Source organism: Hibiscus syriacus, unplaced genomic scaffold (genome assembly GCF_006381635.1).
Source record: "Hibiscus syriacus cultivar Baekdansim isolate YM2019G1 unplaced genomic scaffold, ASM638163v2 tig00110013_pilon, whole genome shotgun sequence".
In the NCBI taxonomy this organism is placed as follows: domain Eukaryota; kingdom Viridiplantae; phylum Streptophyta; class Magnoliopsida; order Malvales; family Malvaceae; genus Hibiscus; species Hibiscus syriacus.
The window spans coordinates 2,160,821-2,184,292 of NW_024062563.1; the positions used below are offsets into that span (position 1 = coordinate 2,160,821).

At 33.3% G+C, this 23,472-nt stretch overlaps 1 pseudogene; it reads left to right on the forward strand.

Moving 5' to 3' along the window:
- Nucleotides 1–9,879: 9,879 nt before the first annotated feature.
- On the forward strand, nucleotides 9,880–10,154 carry LOC120212401 (annotated as a pseudogene).
- The last annotated feature ends 13,318 nt before the right edge of the window (nucleotides 10,155–23,472 follow it).

The following is a 23,472-nucleotide window of genomic DNA, read 5'->3' on the forward strand; positions in this document are numbered from 1 at the left end:
TTCATAGATTTCAATGTACCATATTTCAAAACATATAAAACCATTATGTAGTAAACATGAACACACCTCGATAATAGGTTCAGATAGTAGATCTACTGATTGCTGGTTTCACCACGCTCTGTTACAGTTTTCGAACGGGTGAATACTGGTATACGTGGTTTAACTGATCTAGAAGAGCTGGGTCGAGCTGTCGAACGATCCGGAGAGTCTCTTGTACCTTCAAACAATAATAATTAATCAACCCCAAATCTTACTTAATTGTTCAAAGCTAAAATTCTTAAGTATATAAGCATTTTTTGGGTTTGACTATCATTTTGGGGTATTTCGAGTCTGAATTTGGCCAAACGGATTACAGAATCGGAATCAGGACGTCGAAAAACATAAAGTATGAATTTTCAAAAATTCAGATTCTTGGTCAAAGTCAACCACTTTGACCGTCAATTTGGAGGCCTTCGGGTTCGAATTTGACGAAACGGACTTCGGAAACGGATTCGGGACGTCGAAAACTATCAAAATAGGTATACTCGAAAAAGATTTACGGTCGTTTAAGGGTCGGTCAAAGCCATTTTAAGTTTTGGTCAAAGGAAGTCAACGGTCAACGGTCACGGCCAACGGTCGGGTCGGGTCAGTCGGGTCGGGTCAGACCGGTCAAACCGGTCGAAACCGGTCAGAACCGGTTGAAAACTGGTCAAACCGGTTTCCAGCCCTCCACTCTCCCTGCGGCGGCGCGTGATGCCTCCTCCGGGGGTCTAAAAATTCCAGAAAAATTTCTTAAAATTATTTTAAGCGATTTCGAGATACTTACAAAGATCGGTTCAAATTTTTGAATGGCGGAGAGCTCGATTTCAACTCGGCCGAATATTTGATTGCTCCACCTCCTCACGTGCCGCCGTCGACGACGAACAAGGTTGACACCGGCGGACTCGAAACGACACAAGGAACACGATGGTGCAGGAGGTGTCGTAAACGGAGCAACGATCGGCGGTGAATTTAAGATTTTCCCGGCGATAGAGCTAACAAAAACGTTGAGACTTTGACTGTAAATTCCCGACGTTTGGCAGTGTTTCGCTTCAATTAAATTGAAGGATTTGTTCCACGCTCGATGATGAACACAACGGTGGTTTTAAAACAATGATCGAAATTTGGACGGCGTCAGAATCGGAGTTGGAAACTGCGTATGGGAAAGGAAAATTGGGAGCATTTTGGTTCTGAAAATCAGAACCAAATGCACGCTTATAATCAAAGCTGCCGACAGTTTTAGGGTAAATTCAAGGCTTGGTCCTTGGATTTCCTTCACTTCTAAAATGGCCTATAAACTCTCATAAATTTTGATTTAGTCACCAATAATTTACCAATTTTCACAATTAACCTCCAATTTCAATTAAATATTATTTTGTAAATATTCGGGTTGTTACAATTCTCCCCTCTACAAGAAATTTCGTCCTCGAAATTTACCTTATGAGAACAGTTGAGGAAACTGAGCCTCCATTGACTCCAATGTCTCCCAAGTAGCTTCTGAGAGGCCTCGGTTACTCCATTGAACTTTGACCATTGGAATACGCCTATTCCGAAGAACTCGCTCATCTCTTTCTAAGATTTGAATGGGCTCCTCCTCATATGATAAATCAGGTCTCAGCTCTACTTCCTCAACCTGAATGATGTGACTTGGATCTGGACGGTATCGCCTTAACATAAACACATGAAAAACATCATGAATACGACTAAGATGGGAAGGCAACTCGAGCTGATAAGCAACAGGTCTAACTTTCTTCAAAATACGATACGGCCCAATAATCGCGGACTCAGTTTACCCTTACGTCCAAATCTCAATACTTTCTTCCAGGGTGAAACTTTTAAAAAAACCTGATCTCCAACCTCAAACTGTATATTTTTCCTTCTCTGATCTGTAAAAGATTTCTGCCTATCAAATGCCTCTTTCAGACGGTCACGGATCAATCTGACTGTGTCCTCTGTCTCCCGCACTAACTCAGGTCCCAAAGTCTTCCTATCACGCAGCTCAGTCCAATAAATCGGGGTGCCATATGAATGCCGGTCTGGTAACTGTTATTATAAGCGAATTCAGCCAAAGGCAAAAAGTTCTCCCAGGTACCATGAAAATCGATTACACAACCCCGTAACATTTCCTCCAGAATCTGAATTACTCTATCAGATTGACCATCAGTTTGTGGGTGGAAGGAAGTACTATAATCCAATCTCGTACCCAAAGCCGTATGTAGCGCCTTCCAAAATCTCGAAGTAAATCTCGGATCTCGATCTGAAATAATAGATAACGAAACACCATGCAATCTAACAATCTCTGAAATATACAACCTCGCCAACTTGTCCAACGTGTAATTTATCCGTACATGAATGAAGTGAGCTGACTTTGTAAGTCTGTCAACAATCACCCAAATTGAGTCCTTTTTCGAAGGAGTCATAGGTAAACCAGTAACAAAATCCATAGTAATACGCTCCTATTTCCATTCAGGAATCTTGATAGGTTGTAACAAACCTGATGGATGTTGATGTTCCGCCTTAACTTGCTGACAAGTCAAACACCTCGCCACAAAATTCGAGATGTCCTTCTTCATGCCGACCCAATGATACCTCTCTCTCAAATTTCGATACATCTTATCTCCACCGGGGTGCATAGCATATGGACTACTATGAGCCTCCGTGAGGATAGTCTGCCTCAACTCAGCATCATCCGGCACACAATACCGACCTTTAAAGCATAAAACTTCAACCTGATCAAGGGCGTAATCTGAGCTTGTCCCTTGCTCTACTAGCTCAAAGATGGAAAGCAATGAGCTATCAAGGGGCTGCTTAGCTTTGATCTCATCAACCAAGGTTGGCTTTACTTGTAATTCTGCTAAAATAGTGTCATCGTCATATAAATTCATCCTGGCCATTAAAGATCTCAACTCTGTTACCGTCTTTCGACTCAAAGCATCCGCTACAATATTAGCTTTACCAGGGTGATAATCAATCACGCAATCATAATCCTTTAGAAGCTCTAGCCAGCGTCGCTGTCTCAAATTAAGCTCCTTCTGGGTTAGAAGATACTTTAAACTCTTATGATCCGTGAAAATGTAACACTTTTCTCCATAAAGATAGTGTCTCCAAATCTTCAAGGCAAAAATCACTGCTGTTAACTCCAAATCATGAGTAGGATAATTACACTCATGCGGTCGCAGCTGACGGGATGCATAAGCCACCAACTTACCTTCCTGCATTAGAACACAGCCGAGTCCTGAGTGTGACGAATCATTATACACTGTAAAATCCTTCTCGGACTGTGGTTGAATCAACACTGGTGCTTGAGTCAATACTGCCTATAATTTCTCAAAGCTCTCCTATTGTGCCTCACCCCAGTCAAACGGCACATTCTTCCTTAACAACTTTGTCAAAGGAGAAGCAATGATCGAGAAGCCCTCAACAAAACGTCGATAATAACCAGCCAAGCCCAAGAAACTGCAGATTTCAGAGATATTCTTGGGTCGTTTCCAATTCACAATAGCCTCGATCTTGCTTGGATCGACCTGAATACCTCGCGCAGAAATAATATGCCCCAGAAACGACACTTCTTGAAGCCAAAATTCACACTTGCTTAGTTTGGCATATAGACGATGCTCTCTCAAAGTCCGCAGAACGATTTTTAAATGCTCGTCATGCTCTACCTCAGTACGAGAATAGATTAGAATATCATCAATAAAGACCACCACAAATTGATCCAAATATGGTCGGAACACCCGATTCATCAAATCCATGAAAGTTGCAAGAGCATTCATCAAACCAAAAGGCATCACTAAGAATTCATAATGACCATATCTAGTGCGAATGGCCGTCTTGGCAACATCAGATCCTTTAACTTTCAATTGATAATAACCCGAACGAAGATCAATCTTAGAGAATACAGTAGCTCCTCGCAACTAATCAAATAAGTCATCAATCCTGGGTAGTGGATATTTATTCTTGACCGTCATCTGATTCAACTTCCGATAGTCAATACATAATCTTAGCGACCCATCCTTCTTTTTCACGAACAGAACTGGAGCTCCCCATGGTAAAGTATTATGCCGAATAAATCCTCGATCGAATAATTCTTGCAATTGGACCTTCAAATCCTTAAGTTCTTTTGGAGCCATGCAATAAGGTGCCATAGAAATAGGTGTAGATCCCGGATAAGTCTCTATCTCGAACTCTACCTCTCTATCAGGAGGTAAACCAGGCAACTCCTCTGGAAAGACATCAGGAAACTCGCTAACTATACGGATCTCTTCGATCGTGGACAATGAACCTTTAGTGTTCAAAATACAAGCAATGAAAGTCTCATACCCCTTCTGGATCATACGATCAATTTCCATAGCTGAAACTATATTGGAGAGATAGCCACGCCGTTCACCAATTAACACCACGGTCCGACCATCTAAAGTCTTTAGAGTAGCCCGCTTGTATTCGTAATCCAGATTTACCTTGTGTTTATTCAACCAATCCATCCTAAGAATTAGATCGAACTCCTCTAAAAGAAGTTCCATAAGATCAGCGAGAAAAATTTCTCCCTGAACCTCGAGATGATAACGCCGAAATACTTTATTCACTAATACCACTTGTCCTACTGGACTCGTAACTATAACAGTATTTTCAGTGTTCTCGATCGGAATATGAAGGTTTCGAGATACCGAGCTCGATACATAGGAGTGAGTGGAGCCATTGTCCAGTAATGCAAAGTATGGGATAGAATAAATATTAAATGTACCTGCTATAACCTCAGGCTCATCTCTGTCATCCCGACGTCTAGTGGCATAAACGAAAGCTGGTTATCTAGCCTCAGAAACTGTTGGCCCTCTATTTTGCTGAGGTCGAGCTCTACTGTCAGTCCTGGACGCTGAACCACGAGCCTTTACTTGGCTACGATCTCTAATTGGAGTCTGTACTGTAGTCTGAGAACGTACAGGAGTCTGAGTAGCGGTCTGCTCAAACGAAGCTAGCTGAGGACAATCCCTCCGAAAATGACCACTAGATCTACACTGATAGCAAACACCCATCTTCTTACGACACTCTCCTATGTGTTGTTTACCACAAAACTCACAAAGGAACCCATGATAATACAACGAGGAACCACCTCGACTGCCAACTAACGGTGAGGATGCTGTAGGCCTGAAACGTGTATTGCTTCTCTGAGGGACTGAAGTACGAGTTTTTTTCCCGGACTGTGCTGATGACTCCATCGGGCCTGAAAATTTCTTAGATCGTTCATGTTCAACACGCTCTCTACCAGAAGCTAAAACCTCCACCTCTTCAGCATCTTTGGCTCTGCCCACCAGTACATCAAATATCTCATCCTGATGGGTTACAACTTGCCTACGCAGCTCGTATCTGAGTCCAAGGGCAAATTTACGACATCGATCTCTCTCAGTAGGTACCATACTGAATCCATACTTCAGCAACTTCAAGAACTCGATCTCGTACTCAGAAACAGTCATGTCTCCCTGAACCAGGTCTTGAAACTGCTGACGTCTCTGAGCTAAGTAGCGCTCTCCCAGAAAACGACTCCGAAAGCGATCCTTAAAGAAATTCCTGGTTAAACGATCGGTAAGAACACTACTGGTCACTGACTCCCACCAAGTGTAGGCATTGCCATCTAACATCGCCACATCACCCTGATATCTCTTAGTTGAGTCTAAACCCAACTGATCCATGCGTCTCTCTGTATCCTGGAGCCAATCCTTAGCTTCAGTAAGAGCTCCACCAATCTGTCCCCCAAAAGTTCTAACTCTATTGGCAATCAAAGTCTGCGAAATAGGAACCTCTGATACAACACCAGTAGCTCTGACTGCTCCCTGTAGCAACTGCAGAAATTGTCTACCAAAATTCTCATCCAAAGCAACTCTGGTAGACTCTGACTCAATATCGGTCGCTCCTATGATCGGTGTAGTCATGCCAATACCAGCGGCATGAGGCAGATTCGTTGGGGTCGTAGGAGCAGGATCACCTATCGGAGGTGGGGGATCTACCCGTATCTCATCAATCGGATCTGCAAATCTAGCCACTCGACCTCGTCCACGGCTAGTTCGACGACCACGTCTAGCACTCATTTTGATGGATCTCAAGTTTACTACAGAAGATAAAACTTAGGGTTAGATAAGCACTTGGAGTCTCGAACAAAATTTAAAAATCTTAATAATTTTGTGACATGGCCTTTGTAACTTATTTTGTAAAATATTTCAAAACCGTATTTTCAATATGGACTCATACACGGTCCGAGGGTTAAAAACCAAAAGCTCTGATACCAATAATGTAACCCCCTAGACCCTGCCTATGCGTTTCGACTAAGTCTAGTGGATCACAAAGACATTTTCCAAAACCGTTATCCAATCAATGTAAAACCACATTATTCATGACATGAAATTATAATAAATTATACTATTTAAAACTCAACTCTTAAATATAAAACCAATCAGTAATAAATTAATTTAAAACATATCTTAAAAATTAAAACCACGATAAACTGAATAGTAATAGAAAAAGTATCATCATTATAAAATCCAATACTTTAAAATAAGTTCATGTCACCAGAATAAAGTCAACTTGCAAGTTTAAAATATTACAATCAGATATACTTCAAGAGATATGTTGATCATCCAAGTGCTCGAACCGAAGTATCTAACCAACAGTATCTGAAAGGGGAAAAACATTTTCGAAAGGTGAGCTAGGCTCAGTGTGTCCCAACATTACCATAAAATCACAATAGGTACTTTAAACAAATCATAGTCCAGTAAATCTCACAAATTCGTAAAAGTTTAACTTTGAAAATCATAGTTTAAACCCTTTTCTGGTACACCATCAGTAGTTCCCAAAATTATTTTCCATATAGCTTACTTTATGCACATAGCAAAAAGAAAGACGACTTAAGGATAGGCTATGAAGCTTGTATCCTTAAGCCCAAGTCAATAAGTCCATATAGCTTACCCTAAGCACACAGCAAAGGAAAGCCGACCTAATGAAACATCTTGGGGCCCTCAAGAGTCACATTAGGCCCGTTTATTAGCTTGATCAGGGCTATACAATTGTAGTTTAATCAATCCCAAAATCAATATCCATATACCAGTCATCAAAGTCCATAAATCATCAACAATAAATCGGTGTACCAACAATAATAATTCATAGATTTCAATATACCATATTTCAAAACATATAAAACCATTATGTAGTAAACATGAACACACCTCGATAATGGGTTCAGATAGTAGATCTACTGATTGTTGGTTTCACCACGCTCTGTTACAGTTTTCGAACGGGTGAATACTGGTATACGTGGTTTAACTGATCTAGAAGAGCTGGGTCGAGCTGTCGAACAATCCAGAGAGTCTCTTGTACCTTCAAACAATAATAATTAATCAACCCCAAATCTTACTTAATTGTTCAAAGCTAAAATTCTTAAGTATATAAGCATTTTTCGGGTTTGACTATCATTTTGGGGTATTTCGAGTCTGAATTTGGCCAAACGGATTACGGAATCGGAATCAGGACGTCGAAAAACATAAAGTATGAATTTTCAAAAATTCAGATTCTTGGTCAAAGTCAAAGCCAACCACTTTGACCGTCAATTTGGAGGCCTTCGGGTTCGAATTTGACGAAACGGACTTCAGAAACGGATTCGGGACATCGAAAACTATCAGAATAGGTATACTCGGAAAAGATTTACGGTCGTTTAAGGGTCGGTCAAAGCCATTTTAAGTTTTGGTCAAAGGAAGTCAACGGTCAACGGTCAACGGTCGGGTCAGTCGGGTCGGTTCAGACCGGTCAAACCGGTTCAGACCGGTTTGAACCTGTTGAAACCGGTCAAACCGATCAGAACTGGTTGAAAATCGGTCAAACCGGTTTCCAGCCCTCCACTCTCCCTGCGGCGGCGCGTGCGGCGCGTGAGGCCTCCTGCGGGGGTCTAAAAATTCTGGAAAAATTTCTAAAAATTATTTTAAGCGATTTCGAGATACTTACAAAGATGGGTTCAAATTTTTGAATGGCGGAGAGCTCGATTTCAACTCGGCCGAATCTCTGACTGCTCCACCTCCTCACGCGCCGCCGTCGACGACGAACAAGGTTGGCACCGGCGGACTCGAAACGACACAAGGAACACGATGGTGCAGGAGGTGTCGTAAACGGAGCAACGATCGGCGGTGAATTTAAGATTTTTCCGGCGATAGAGCTAACAAAAACGTCGAGACTTTGACTGTAAATTCCCGACGTTTGGCAGCGTTTCGCTTCAATTAAATTGAAGGATTTGTTCCACGCTCGATGATGAACACAACGGTGATTTTAAAACGATGATCGGAATTTGGACGGCGTCGGAATCGGAGTTGGAAACTGCGTATGGGAAAGGAAAATTGGGAGCATTTTGGTTCTGAAAATCAGAACCAAATGCACGCTTATAATCAAAGTTGTCGACAGTTTTAGGGTAAATTCAAGGCTTGGTCCTTGGATTTCCTTCACTTCTAAAATGGCCTATAAACTCTCATAAATTTTGATTTAGTCACCAACAATTTACCAATTTTCACAATTAACCTCCAATTTCAATTAAATATTATTTTGTAAATATTCGGGTTGTTACAATTATCATTAATTATTTTATAAAGATGACTATAATGAAACTAATATTAAATATTAAATATGATTTTAAAAAATTTATATTTTTATTGAGTTGCTGGACTCATTTAATGCACTAGTCATGAATATTTTTTTTGTTAATTTTTTTCTTTTTTTTGTTAAATAACACTTATATATTAAAATGATTGATGAAAAAATATATCAGGTGATGTGTTTACTGTTGAAAATTGTGATTTGAATTATCCTTTTATGTATGGGAATTATAAGATTATTTATGAAATAAAATTTTGTAATGTAATATTATCTAATATATATTAGAAATCTTATATTAGTGTATTTGACTTATTTGGTAGGAATTTATAGTTATAATGTTTGGTTGGGAGAATAAAAGATTGTTTTGAAACAAATTTTATAATTTTTAACAAGTATTTTTGGGAAAATATTTTCTTTTAAACAAATGATCCAATGAAAAAAAATTATTAGTTTATGTGTAATATTATCCAATTTGAACAAAATTGATAAATACCTAAGAAAATAATGGGAATGATTTTTATGAGAATTACTTCAAACCAAACATGTGAATATAATTTTTTTAAAAATATTATTACACTTTGTTATGATATTTTCTTTGAACCAAACAGTGTCTTCATTAGTTTCCCTTTTTTTAATATATTTTTTCATATTTTTTCTTGTGTTTCATTAAAAATAAAATACGTAAATGTTAATTTTGTTGGGATTTCATCCAAATATCATCTTAAAAATTAATACATAAAATGTTAATTCTGTCAAGTGATAGTCTCTTAAATTAGTAGAATAACATATTTAATTCTTACAATTTATATATTATATCGATTTGATCTTATTTAGTATTTTATTCTCAAACTTTACACATTTATCAGTTTAGTCTTAAGAAAATTTACATTATATCGGTTTGATCTTAATTTAATATTTAATCCTTAAATTTTACCTGTTTGATAAATTTTATCATAAGTTAATATTTTTAATTTACATTGTAACGACTTGATCAACTTAGACTTGTTATGAGAAATGAGATTGCAATGCTAACATGTTAATAAGAAAAGAAGTATTTTGGTTCATTCTCCATAAGAGCAACATTCACAATACCTTACTTCCCCCTTTAAACTCAATTCTTTTCTTTGTCACTAAGTTTAGCATCATATCCCCCAAGAAAAATTCATCCCTACTTAATATAATGTATTCCAAACACCTCTTATGTTTCCAATTTGTATAGGACGATCATCGAAGCTCTCGAAAAATATATCTTTGAACCCTTTGCTTCGAGGCGAATTCGAGGAAGAAAAAGGAGAGAAATCATGAGTGCAGATTGGGGACCGGTGTTCGTGGCAGTAGGTTTGTTCATCCTCTTGTCGCCGGGGTTGTTGTTCTAGCTGCTGTCGAGGACTCGAGTGATAGAGTTCGGAAACATGTGCACGAGTGGGATAGCCATCCTAATTCATTCCATAATATACTTATGCATAATCACAGTCTTGATCATTGCAATTGGTATTCACGTACATCTCGAGTGATCATTGCAATTGTTGTTCATCCTCTTCTTATTTATCTCCGATTTGTTTTTTTAGAATCCTACCTTGTGTCTAATAACTTTTCCCGACGGATTTTCTCATCTCTAACAAAAGTATTTTCTGATGGAAAATGTAGTCGATAAAATTTTTTACCGACGAACGTAATAGTTTTGTTAGAAATAATTATTATTAGCCCCTAGAATATTTTGAACAGACTTTCTCGTCACTAAAAGGGTTTTGCATTTTTGTTTCTTTTAACTCTTATCTTTCTTTAGTGTTTTATTCATTTTTTTGTTATATTAAGCCATGATTTGGGCTATATTTGTTATTCTCTTGTAATTTTGAGTATTTTATCGTCCTGAGATAATTTTAGTATAGAGGGCGAGTTTATATAAATATATAATTGTTATATGAATAAGATTATGAATTGTCCAGATTGTTAATAAAATAAAATAAATAATTATTATTTGAGATAATTAAAAAATTATACAATAGATTTACTCTTTACGTAAGACACTACAAATGTGATATTATCAAATTGCATAATCAAATTTTATGGTGTTCATTTTTATATGTTTTTTAATGCTTCAAATTGTTAATTAGTTCACACACCCTATCATATGTTCCGATTCAAGTGGCAACTGATAGCATAAATCGAATATGAATACAGCAAAAAAGATCGATTATAAATTAAAAGTTTTATAAAATTGATTCTATTTCGATCAATCATTTGAATTTTTGAATCTTCATAATTATTTTATTAACATCCGACTCAGAATATCGTCAATTTTTAGTGAAAATGATGAATTTGAAATATATGAATAGTTCGGTAACTATTTTGTAACTTTTAATAGTTGGGGATTCAATAAAGTAACATCCTATAGTCGGGAGACCAATTTGTAACTTTTAATAATCGAGAGACTCAAGAAAGAACCTCATATAGTCGATGGATCATTTGTATACTTTACCTTTAAAATTTTTACAAAATATTTAATTAAAATTCCTCCAATCATATTGTGACATGTTTCACAATCTGATTGAAAATTTAAATTTATTAAATTAAATTTATAAAATATGTAAGGGGATAAAAATATAAGATTAAGATGCACATTTAATACCTAAACTATCCATTTTAGTACTTAAGCTTTCTGTAACACCTCAAATTTCAGGTTAGTTGTTTCAGGTTTACCCGAGAGACATGTGGATTTCATGAAGTTTATAATTAGAGTCATTGGGCCAAGTTGGATTTAATTGGATTTGTAATTTAGCCCAAAAGGTTTATAAAAAGGGGATTTTAAATATGAGAAAATCGCCTCAGTGACCAAAAATACCTTATAATATACGATTTTAACCAACTTTTTTTGGATTTGCCAAAATGACCAATAAAATCGCAACGCGATATCAAAATCGCAACGCGATTTAGAAAATCGCAACGTTAAAAAGAAAATCGCAACGGTCAAAAGAAAATCGCAACGCGAGCTTCCAAGTTCGCAACGCGATTTAGAAGAAAATCGCAATGCGATTGATAGAATCGCAATGCGATTGATAGAATCGCAATGCGATTTATAGAATCGCAATGCGATTGAGAGAGTCGCAACGCGATTTAGAAGAGAATCGCAATGCGACTGAGAGAATCGCAATGCGATTTATAGAATTTTCTCTAAAAAGATAGTATCCGCGCGGACGTGTCGAAGACACGTATGACCACGACCACGACCACGACCCGAGACGAGACGACGGCGGCGGCGGCGCGCGAGAGTCCCCCTTGTCCTCTTTCACTCAACAAGGAAGTGCAAAATACAAGCCTTAAATATAATTCCCAATAGTGTTTCCAATACTATGTGGGATTGAGCATTACCAACACTTGTTCCCAATATCATTATTCTTCATAAGTTATCATCCATTACAATATGAATTATCGATAATAAATTAATTCATTTTAATAAGTATTTAAATTATAACTTGATAATACTTGAAATAATTCTATTATTAAATAAAAAATATATTTTTTATTAAAATTATTGAGATAGATATTTACTATAAAAGTAAAAGATTTTTTTTCACGTACAACCTCTATGTGAATTAGTTTCACAATAAGGTATCGGTTATGCATTGGATTCTTTCGTATTAGATGGTCTTTAATAAGATCATCATCATCATTCTTTTGTTCAACAATACCATATATTAATGAGGTATATTGGTTCATTAACACGACTAATTCATATTGTAATGGATGATAACTTATGAAGAATAATGATATTTGGAACAAGTGTTGGTAATGCTCAATCCCACATAGTATTGGAAATACTATTGGGAATGGTATTTAAGGCTTGTATTTTGCACTTCCTTGTTGAGTGAAAGAGGACAAGGGGGACTCTCGCGCGCCGCCGCCGCCGCCGTCTCGTCTCGGGTCGTGGTCGTGGTCGTGGTCGTGGTCGTGGTCGTGGTCGTGGTCGTGGTAATACGTGTCTTCGACACGTCCGCGCGGATACTATCTTTTTAGAGAAAATTCTTAAGAAACAAAATTTTTTTTAACTATTCTTTTGACCGTTGCGATTTTCTTTTTAACGTTGCGATTTTCTAAATCGCGTTGCGATTCTCTCAATCGCAATGCGATTCTATAAATCGCATTGCGATTCTCTCAGTCGCATTGCGATTCTCTCAGTCGCATTGCGATTCTCTTCTAAATCGCGTTGCGACTCTCTCAATCGCATTGCGATTCTATCAATCGCATTGCGATTTTCTTCTAAATCGCGTTGCGAACTTGGACGCTCGCGTTGCGATTTTCTTTTGACCGTTGCGATTTTCTTTTTAACGTTGCGATTTTCTAAATCGCGTTGCGATTTTGATATCGCGTTGCGATTTTATTGGTCATTTTGGCAAATCCAAAAAAAATTGGTTAAAATCGTATATTATAAGGTATTTTTGGTCACTGAGGTGATTTTCTCTTTAAATATAAGGCAAAATGTGAATGATTAAAGGTGTAATTTTTTTGTTTGTGAAAAGATGAGGATTTTAAATCTTCCTTCATCTCCTTCTCTTCATTTCCTCATTCTCATTTCCTTCTCCTTCTTCCTCCCAAGTGTCATAGCTTCAAGGTAAGATCTTTAAGCATCTTTCATGCTCCCTTTTGGCTTAAAATCCGTCTTTAAGCATTCCGACAACTTTGTTGGCGATTAAACAACTTGTTTTCATGTTTTTTGCAAGAGAAAATGGGTGATGAGCATCCTAGGTCAAGGAGAATGTGAGAGTAAGTGTGGTTGAGCTAAAGGAGCTTCATTTCAAATTCCTTAACTAAGGTAGTGTATTTCTAATCTTTTGTGGTGTTAAGGCTTTCATAATCATGAAGTTTTGTTGAGATTTGGGTTTTTAAGCATTTCTAGAGTTTATGTTTGATTTCATGATTAGATGATGAATTGATGTAAAGAAGGTGTTTTTATGCCACTTTAAGATCCTAAATAACTTCCTAAAGCTTTAGCACATGATTAGGAACCAAACTAAGACCTTTGGGGTGATTTTTGGGTGTTTCCCGAGCTTAAATAAGACATTTTTGGCTTCAAGTATCGATATTAGATGAACAATATCGATACCAGATGAATTTGGTCGATTTTGGGTATTTTATAAGGAGAGTATCGATGCTTTAGGGGAGTACTAATATTGTTGTCTTGGTATCGATACTGAGGGTAACAATATCGATATTGGGGTAAATTTTACAATTTAGTAGTCATTTTTGGTACCGATACTTAAAGGAGTATCGGTACTATAAGTTAAATAAAAATACTACCACTATAGTAAAATATCTCTATAGCGATATTTTACTATATTGTACTATATGTAGCATAGTTGCTTGTAGTTCGTAGCTGTATTACGCATTTAGTGCCCTATGATTGTACCATAGGTGCACTGTGAATGTACATGTACTGTAGAACACAACAACATTGTACCTATGATCTCGAATACATAAACGTATCTGGTAACTATGTTGTACACGAATGTACATCTGTATGTTCAATCAATAACACTCCACCTCTCGTCCCACTGTCTCTCAAGTCTTATACAATGGACTTTTATTTTAAATCTTATATCATTCTTCCTATAAAAATATTTATAGATAGAGTATCAAATTCGTTTATTATTTTAATTGTTCATACTTTAATTAATATAATATATTCATAATCGTATAAATATTATGAAAATACCATTAATGTATTTTCAATACTAATTTCTTTTACTAAATCTAAAACTAACTTTAATTATATCAAATTAACCTTCTTAATCCCTTAAATAATTTATTTCTCACAACAATTCACCTAACCTTCCAACATTTCACATTTAGCCACCAATAAAATTTTCTTTCAATTATAATTTCAATATTTCAAAATATCCAAATCAATTCCTCAGTATTAAGTTTGAATCCATATCAATTATTTTCACATTATTTTCAATCTAATGCATTAACTTATATATAATTATCATTTTACCACCAACTTTTCTAAAACTTACGGACTATACCTCTATCTTATACAACTTTCCATATTGATCTAAATTCAATATGTCATATCTTAATTATAATTTTCAACATACAAATTTTTCAACCTTTACATATTAATTCTTCAATTTCTCAAGTAATGTAAAAAGGTCCTTTACAACATAACCATAATTTAATTTACCTTTCAAATCTCTCTAATAAACATTTATTATTACTATTCACTTAAACCTCTCATATCATCTTACACTAAATTTCTATTTTAATTCCATAATTTCTTCACCTTTTCAATTTGATCATTTGGCTTATACATATTTCCAAATCAGTCTCAAATAATACTTTAATATCAGAGTCACCATTATATTATTTATTGCTCATGTACTTTAATTATTCATATTTATTATGTAACCTTTAAGCTTACCATTTAAGCATTTTATATTTTGGTTCCCATACTTTAACAAACTTACAAACTAGTCCAAAATCAACATTTTAATATTAAATCAATATTTTACTATTTGATTCCAATATATTATTTAAAATATTTTTTAACAATTATACAATTGTCATTTAAGTCTTCAATATCTTTCCATTTTGCGATTTAACTCTTATACCAATACAACTTTCCAAATTCAATTCTAAATCCATTATACCATAATTTTAATCATACGATAATTTTTTTTTTAAATCTCATCTCAACTTTTCTATTTTATTCAATATAGTCTTTTTTGCTATCTAATCCAAAATTCAAGCATCATAAAACAAATTCAAACATTCCAACAACATGTTAAATTTTCACTCATTAACTTATACCAAATTTTTGTTTCAAACCCACAACTTATAATTTAGTCATCAATCTTTAAAAAAAAATTACAATTTAACTTCAATTCAAGCTTCACTTAACATAATCAAGATTTCCAACATTTAATTAAAACTGAATGCCTCAATAATTACAAAGTTTTCACTTAAGTCTCTACTTTTCCATAATAAAAAATTTAGTCCATAAACTTTATCAAGTTTCCAAATTAGTCTAGTCTTACATTTTAACATCGAATTCAACGTTATAACATCTAAATTCCAGCATATTACTTCAGCTATTAAACAATTACATTTTAGTCTTCATATTTCACAAAGTCTACGATTTAGTCCTATAAATTTTATAAATTTCCAATATGATCCCAATCAACATCCTAATGTCAAATGTATCATTTCAAAATTTAAATTCAAAATAATACATCAAGTATTAAAAAAATTGCATAATAATCTCCATATTTCTCATTTCATACAATTAAGTCCCCATACTTTCACAATGTTTTAGATTGATCCATATCACATTCTAAAACATGTAGAATTATTCTAATATCATTTCTAACCCATAGGAAAATATATTTTTTATAATTTTCCCTAATTTCTTTCATCATGGCCGAATTCTATAGGTTGTGGATTCATTAATTTCCAACTTGATTCAAGTATGATTTCAACTTATCAACATCATTCCAAGCAATTCAAATTAATTCCATATCAATTAAATCCAAAATCAATCTTTCTATAAACCCTAGGTTATGAACAAATCCTTCTCTATGCATTTTCAATTGATTTTAATCATCATGCAAGCTTGAAAACAACTTTACAACTATAACAACATAAAAATCCATCCTTAAAGCATTAAAAGCGTACTTATTCATCATTCACTCTAACAATCAAACCATTTATTCAAGCATGAAAATCATAAAATATTCATATCAATTGATGGAGAATTTGATATAGATTATTTTTCTATTTCATAACTTAATACAAAAATCAAAGGAAAAATGACTAAAGTGAAGAAAAAGAAAGAAAACATACATTGTTTCTCTTTTATATATGGTGCACGAAATTTATAGAGAGAAGGAGTTTTCTTGATTTTTTACAAAAATATCTATGTACCTTGTTAACATATTAATTAAATGAATATAAAATTTATTTAATACATAATTACAACTTTAAAAATCATGATAATTACCATTTGCTACAATAATATCTTCCACTTTAATAATAAAAAGTCAAATATGAACAAATATAATTAACTTTCCACCTTTGCCCTTTGTAATTTTTGAAAATTATAATTTAGTCACTAAAATTTATAATTGCAACTTATCATGGAAAATCCATCTAAATTCCAAGGATCCATTATCATCCTTCACATTTTTGTAAACTTCTAATTCGATTTAATTATCCGAACAATTTACCAAATTTGTTGCTTCATAACTTTTCATACAAATTTCATATCAAAATATGAATTTCATAGAGAATTCATTCTTAAGGATAAACTATTTATTTGTAGGATAAAATTTCTTTTTGAGAAAATTACCACTTTGGTTCTTAAACTTTTCCCAAGTTTCTACTTTAGCCACCAAATTTTAAAAATTAGTCAATAGTCAAATTTTTGGGGTATTACAATTCACTCCTCCTTAATAAAATTCATCCTCGAATTTTTATCATGTATTCGATGTAAGCAAATAAGAATACTGGTTAATCAGATCAGATCAGTGATACATATATGATTTCCAAATGATATGTACGACTTTTAACATATTTGAACTTCGATTTAGGCATAGGATTGGCTAAATCTGCAACTCTGATACCATTAAATGTAACACCCTTAACCCGCATTCATGTCCGAATACAAGTTAAGGATGTCACATGTTTCTATTTAACAGTTACTGTTCGAAAGAGGGAAATTTTTGTTTCTTTTAAATTCTCCTAATTTAACATTTATTATCATACTATTTAACCGTGTAAAATCATGACGTAATATCTTAATTTTCAATTTACACCCGATCTCGCTCAATATCTAAGTAGTTTAATACTATTTCATATCATAATTTAAAACTGCCTAATTTAAAATTTAACTGATTTATCTTTATAACATAAAATTTTACTATACTTATACATAACCACTTAGTATCTTATCATATTTTTCACATTTCCTTAATATATTTCTTATACTGTATTATTTCCTATTTGAGAACGGTTTATGTATTTTCCTTTTTATAACACTATATATAAAATATCTATAACATCTATAACCATACTTATTTTTAAAACATATTTCTTTTGGTTGTTGTCTACACCACACGACCACTCGCTGACAACAACTTTTATTATATTATCATCATTACATAGATATACATATCATTTATATGTCAATTCAAACCAATATAACTCCTTGTCTATAAACGATTCAAAGTAATTTACATTATGTTTATAAAATTTTACTATAAAATATAATAATTAAACTTGTATCGTTTATTTTCCTATACTTACTTTTTTCATGTACTAATTTTTTTCACTGCGCTATTCTTTTTCTTGTATCGTTCCTTTCACTGTACTATTCTTTTTCCTGTATCGTTCCTTTTTCTATGATGATTTCTTTACTGTATAATTTCTTTTATTATACTATTTCTCTTAATGTATTGTATTTTTTTTTGTTTTATATCTTTTACTTTTGTTTTATGGCATAATGTATAATCATGAGAATAATGGCACGTAAGTCTATGCTTGAGTGTTCTATGCAATGTGCAGTATAAACCGCCTGTAACTGTTTGACACATTTGTGCCCTATGTGCAGCAAAACTGTCTGTAATCTGTGACTGTATGGCACATTTAGTGCCTTGTGATTGCATCATAGGTGCACTATATTGTACTATATGCAGCATAAATGCATGTGGTTTGTAGCCGTATGACACATTTAGTGTCCTATGATTGCAACGCAGATGCACAGTGAATGTAGAGGTACTGTAGAACACAATAACATTGTACCTATGATCCCGAATACATAAATGTATCTGGTAACTATGTTGTACACGAATGTAAATCTGAATGTTCGATCAATAACACTCCACTTCACGTACTATTGTCTCTCAATTCTTATACACTAGGCTTTTATTTGAAATCTTATATCCTTCTTCCTATAAAAATATTTATAAAAAGATTATCAAATTCGTTTGTTGTTTTAATCATATGTTGATATTTAATTAATATAATAAATTCATAATCGTATAAATATTTTAAAAATACCACTATTGTATATTCAATACTAATTTCTTTTACCAAATCTAAAACTAACTTTAATTTTATCAAATTAACCTTCTTACTCCCTTAAATAATTTATTTCTCATAACAATTCATCTAACTTTCCAACATTTCACATTTAGCCACCAATAAAATTTTCTTTCAATTATAATTTTAATATTTCAAAATATCCAAATCAGTTCCTCAATATTAAGTTTGAACCCATATCAATTATTTTCACATTATTTTTAATCTAATGCATTAACTTATATAATTATCATTTTATCACCAACTTTTCTAAAACTTATGAATTGTACCTCTATCTTATACAACTTTCCATATTGATCTAAATTCAATTTGTCATCTCTTAATTATAATTTTCAACATACAAAATTTTCAACATTTACATATTAATTCTTCAATTTCTCAAGTATTGTAAACAGGTCCTTAACAACTTAACCATAATTTAATTTACCTTTAAAATCCCTCTAATAAACATTTATTATTATTATCTTACACTAAATTTCTATTTTAATCCCATAATTTATCCATCTTTTCAATTTGATCATTTGACTTATACATATTTTCAAATTAGTCTCAAATAATACTTTAATATCATAATCACCATTCTATTATTTACTGCTCAAGTAATTTAATTATTCATATTTATTCTGTAACCTTTAAGCTTACCATTTAAGTATTTTATATTTTGGTTCCCAAACTTTAACAAACTTACAAACTAGTCCAAAATCAACATTTCAATATTAAATCAATATTTTAATATTCGATTCCAATATATTATTTAAAATCTTTTTTAACAATTATACAATTGTCATTTAAGTCTCTAATCTCTTTCCATTTTGTGATTTAGCTCTTATACCAATACAACTTTCCAAATTCAATTTTAAATCCATTATGCCATAATTTTAATCATAGGATAAATTCTTTTTTAAAGTTTCAGCTCAACTTTTTTATTTTATTCAATATAGTCATTTTTGCTATTTAATCCTAAATTCAAGCATTATAAAACAAATTCAAACATTCCAACATGTTAAATTTTCACTCATTGACTTATACCAAACTTTCATTTCAACCCCACAACTTATAATTTAGTCATCAATCTTTAAAAAAATTTACAATTTAACTTCAATTCAAACTTCACTTAACATAATTAAAATTTTCAACATTTAATTAAAACCTAATACCTCAATAATTACAAAATTTTCACTTAAGTCTCTACTTTTTCATAATATACAATTTAGTCCACAAACTTTATCAAATTTCCAAATTAGTCCAATTTCACATTTTAACATCGAATTCAACATTCTAACATCTAAATTCCAGCATAGTACTTCAACTATTAAACAATTACATTTTAATCTTTATATTTCATAAAGTATGCGATTTAGTCCTATAAATTTTATAAATTTCAAAATTAGTCCAATTTTACATTTTATCATCGAATTTAACATTCTAACATCTAAAGATGCAGTTAGGACTACATCTAAGTATAGAGTTGCGTAAGAAATCTAGGGTTTTTGTTGTATATTTCATTTCAAAAAATAAATTTGAATAAATCTTGTAAACTTTTCTCAAACCAAGGAAGAACATAAAAAAGATACTAATACTCTTTTTCCTCATTTTGTTATCTGGGTATTTTTTTCCCATTAAATTTCCCTTTTTTCTATATGTGTCTATATGCTTCAAACTCCAATGTAAATAAAAAGTTTACTATCTCATTGGTCAATTGTTTGCCCATGTTTTGGCAACATTGTTTGGTAACTAGTTAGGTAATTCTGCTTATACTGAAGTGAACTTATAAAATTGCAGAAAATGAATCCATCTCTGGAAAATTATATGTGAAAGCAGACTGATATTACTCCTCGTACGAGAGGCATATTAATCAACTAGCTGACTGAGGTATAATTTTTAAACCATGGTTCTAATTCACCTTTTTGTTTATTATGTTGTACCTTGCTAATTTCAGTTGCTCTGTACTTCATTGCTCTCATAACAGGCGAACCTCAAATTTGATTCATGGTCAGTTTGTTGGACCGATATCTCTTAGGTCCAAATAAAAAAGAATGAGATGCAGCTGGTTGGTCTTACTACCCTTTTGCTGGCATCGAAACATGAGGATTTTTGGCATCCTAGGGTAAATATTTGAACTGTCAAATTTGCATGGTATCTTGTATAATTCTATTTCAACTTTCAAAATTTGCAAAACCATTGCTCATTTAATTGTAATCCATCGCAGGTGAAAGATTTAATCAGTATATCTGCAGAGGCTTGAACTAGTGAACAAATGCTCAAGATGCTATGCCTTTTCTTCTGATGGAATGCAGTTTGAACTTTTGAGAAAATTTGGTGTAAGGAGGAAAGTTGGTGTAGTTCAAGTAACTCTTCACATATACTGGAACCACAATCATTCAATAGTGAAATTACATTGAAACTAAACCATAAATATAGAATAATCTAAAAGAGCTTAGATAATTATAAAGATTGTCAAACTTGTAAAATATAAAATAGACTTGTGGATAATCTCCTAACTAGCATACCTTTGTTCTGCATCACTCATTGTCTGAATTTGGAGTCTATTTGCTTTGTGTATTTTTTATTTTAACCTTAAGCTGGAATATTCACTTTGGACCAATAGCAATAGTTACTTCTAGCAGATGTATTGTTATGCAAGCATCTTTCTTGATAAAGAAAAGTAGAGGATAAATTAGTAAAGATAAAATCAGAAATATGTTAGTTGTTTATATTTAGTTGGACTACATAGGAAAACTTCTTCTATATTTGTTTTTGATTTCTTTTGTTGAGAAGTCATTTAGTGGTTGCTACTTGATGGGAATTATTAAAACTACCTTTCTATGGGATTTGATCAATCAATTTGGGTTGTTTTTTTTATCCTTACCTCAATGATTTTTTATTAGAAACCTAGAAAGGAAAATGGAATGATGAAAGTTTTAGTTGATTTCCCATAGACTAATTTATTTTATCTTTTGCAAAAATATTAGTATGCATGTAATTCTGTGTTGGTTTACATTATGAATGTTTTGTTTAGTGAGAATCTTTTAACATGAATTGAACTCAAAAAACATGCTCACAACTCGAAAAAAAATATTTGAGGATGGAATTCTTGATAAAATTCATGTCTTTTTCAATTTATTACAGATGTAGAGATCAGGACAAGTCGATTAAGCATATTTTCCCAAGAAAACAAAGAGTTTGGGTCTGAGCTTCATTCCTTAGGATGTGAGTCTGATGGAAAATATTGAAAGTTTAAAGGAGAAAGGCTTCTCAATCGTATGAATTCTCATTATAATGTCCATCTTGTTGGTTTTGGAACATGATGTTTCTAGTAAAATAGCTATGAAACACCTCAAAAACCTTAAAATATATCGTATTATTAGTATTTATCTAGAATAACTATATTACATTTCACTTTAATGTTTATAAACTTTGATTTATTTTTGTTGTCAAGTAATTTTATTTAATTCATGTAGTAATTAAATTTCAAGTTTGTTGTTATTGGATAATGTTACATGATATTAAATTTGGGTAATAAAGAGTAAAATTGATGTCTGCCAAACCAGTTAAGCTTAGCAGTTTAAATTTGCAGCATTTGTCAAATAGCCACTATAACCATATTCAATATCGGAGTTTTTGGTAAAAATGCCACTATATACCATAATCTATAGTGACGTTTGGCTGAAAAAATGCCACTAAAGATCATGACAATTAACATCGTTTGTTACCAAAACGCCGCTAAAGATCTTGACCTTTTGGAGTGCTTTTTCTTCACAAACGTCGTTAAATTTTGTGGCGCTCGTTTTAGTGGCGTTTTTCTGACACTCGTGCTAATGCTAGGAAAATTTTAGATGTGGTTAAAAACACTTCTATAGGACTATAAAATGCAACTTAAAACTATTTTGTTGTAGTGTACCCACCTTGGATGGTTAGATTTGACCTCGTTATGGTCTGCAAGAGTCAATGATGATCTGAAATGGTAGAACTTAGTCTGTGAAGGATGTACATGAAAGGGGCCCGAAAACACTCATAGGAGTGGGTTACAACCAAAGAAACCTTGCCAAGCATATTACTCTTATGTTTCTTCAACGAACACGTATTGAGTATTCGAAAGAGGTACTAGCGAGTGAGACGATGAACGACGTGACTAGAGTATTAGTAAAAGACGAGTACTACTAGATACCTTTAATCAAGGATGTGTAAGCTGACCTACAGATTCAAGGGTAAACCGATGGGAAGTGTGATGAGAACGACTAGGGAGTCATTGTTTGTGAACTATACCTGAATCGAGTGTTAGGCTAGTTATTTTATACCTAGTGGGTAGCAATGATTATGTGCCTTAAGGGCATAAAATACTAAAATATTAATAAGCTATTGTGTAACAGATCGCGAGCTATTCGAGATCGACTCGATCAAGGCTCGATAAATACTCGGATCGAATGGACTCGACTCGAGCTCGACTCGAATTCTTAACGAGCTACTCGATATTCAACTCGAAAAGCTCGTGAGCATCTCGAAATATAATATATTAAGATTTTATTTTAAAAAAATAAATTAATAATAATATTAATATTTTATGTATTGATTTTTTTTAAAAAAAATACAGTAAGATTTCATGTATTTAAGGTTCATGTTCGAGTTTGAGTTTGAGGCTTCAATCGAGTTAAGTTTAAGAATTTTTTTTTCATTTCGAGCTGCTCACGAGCTTCAGCTCAGGATTTCGAGTTCGAGTCGAGCTAGAAAATTTTAAGC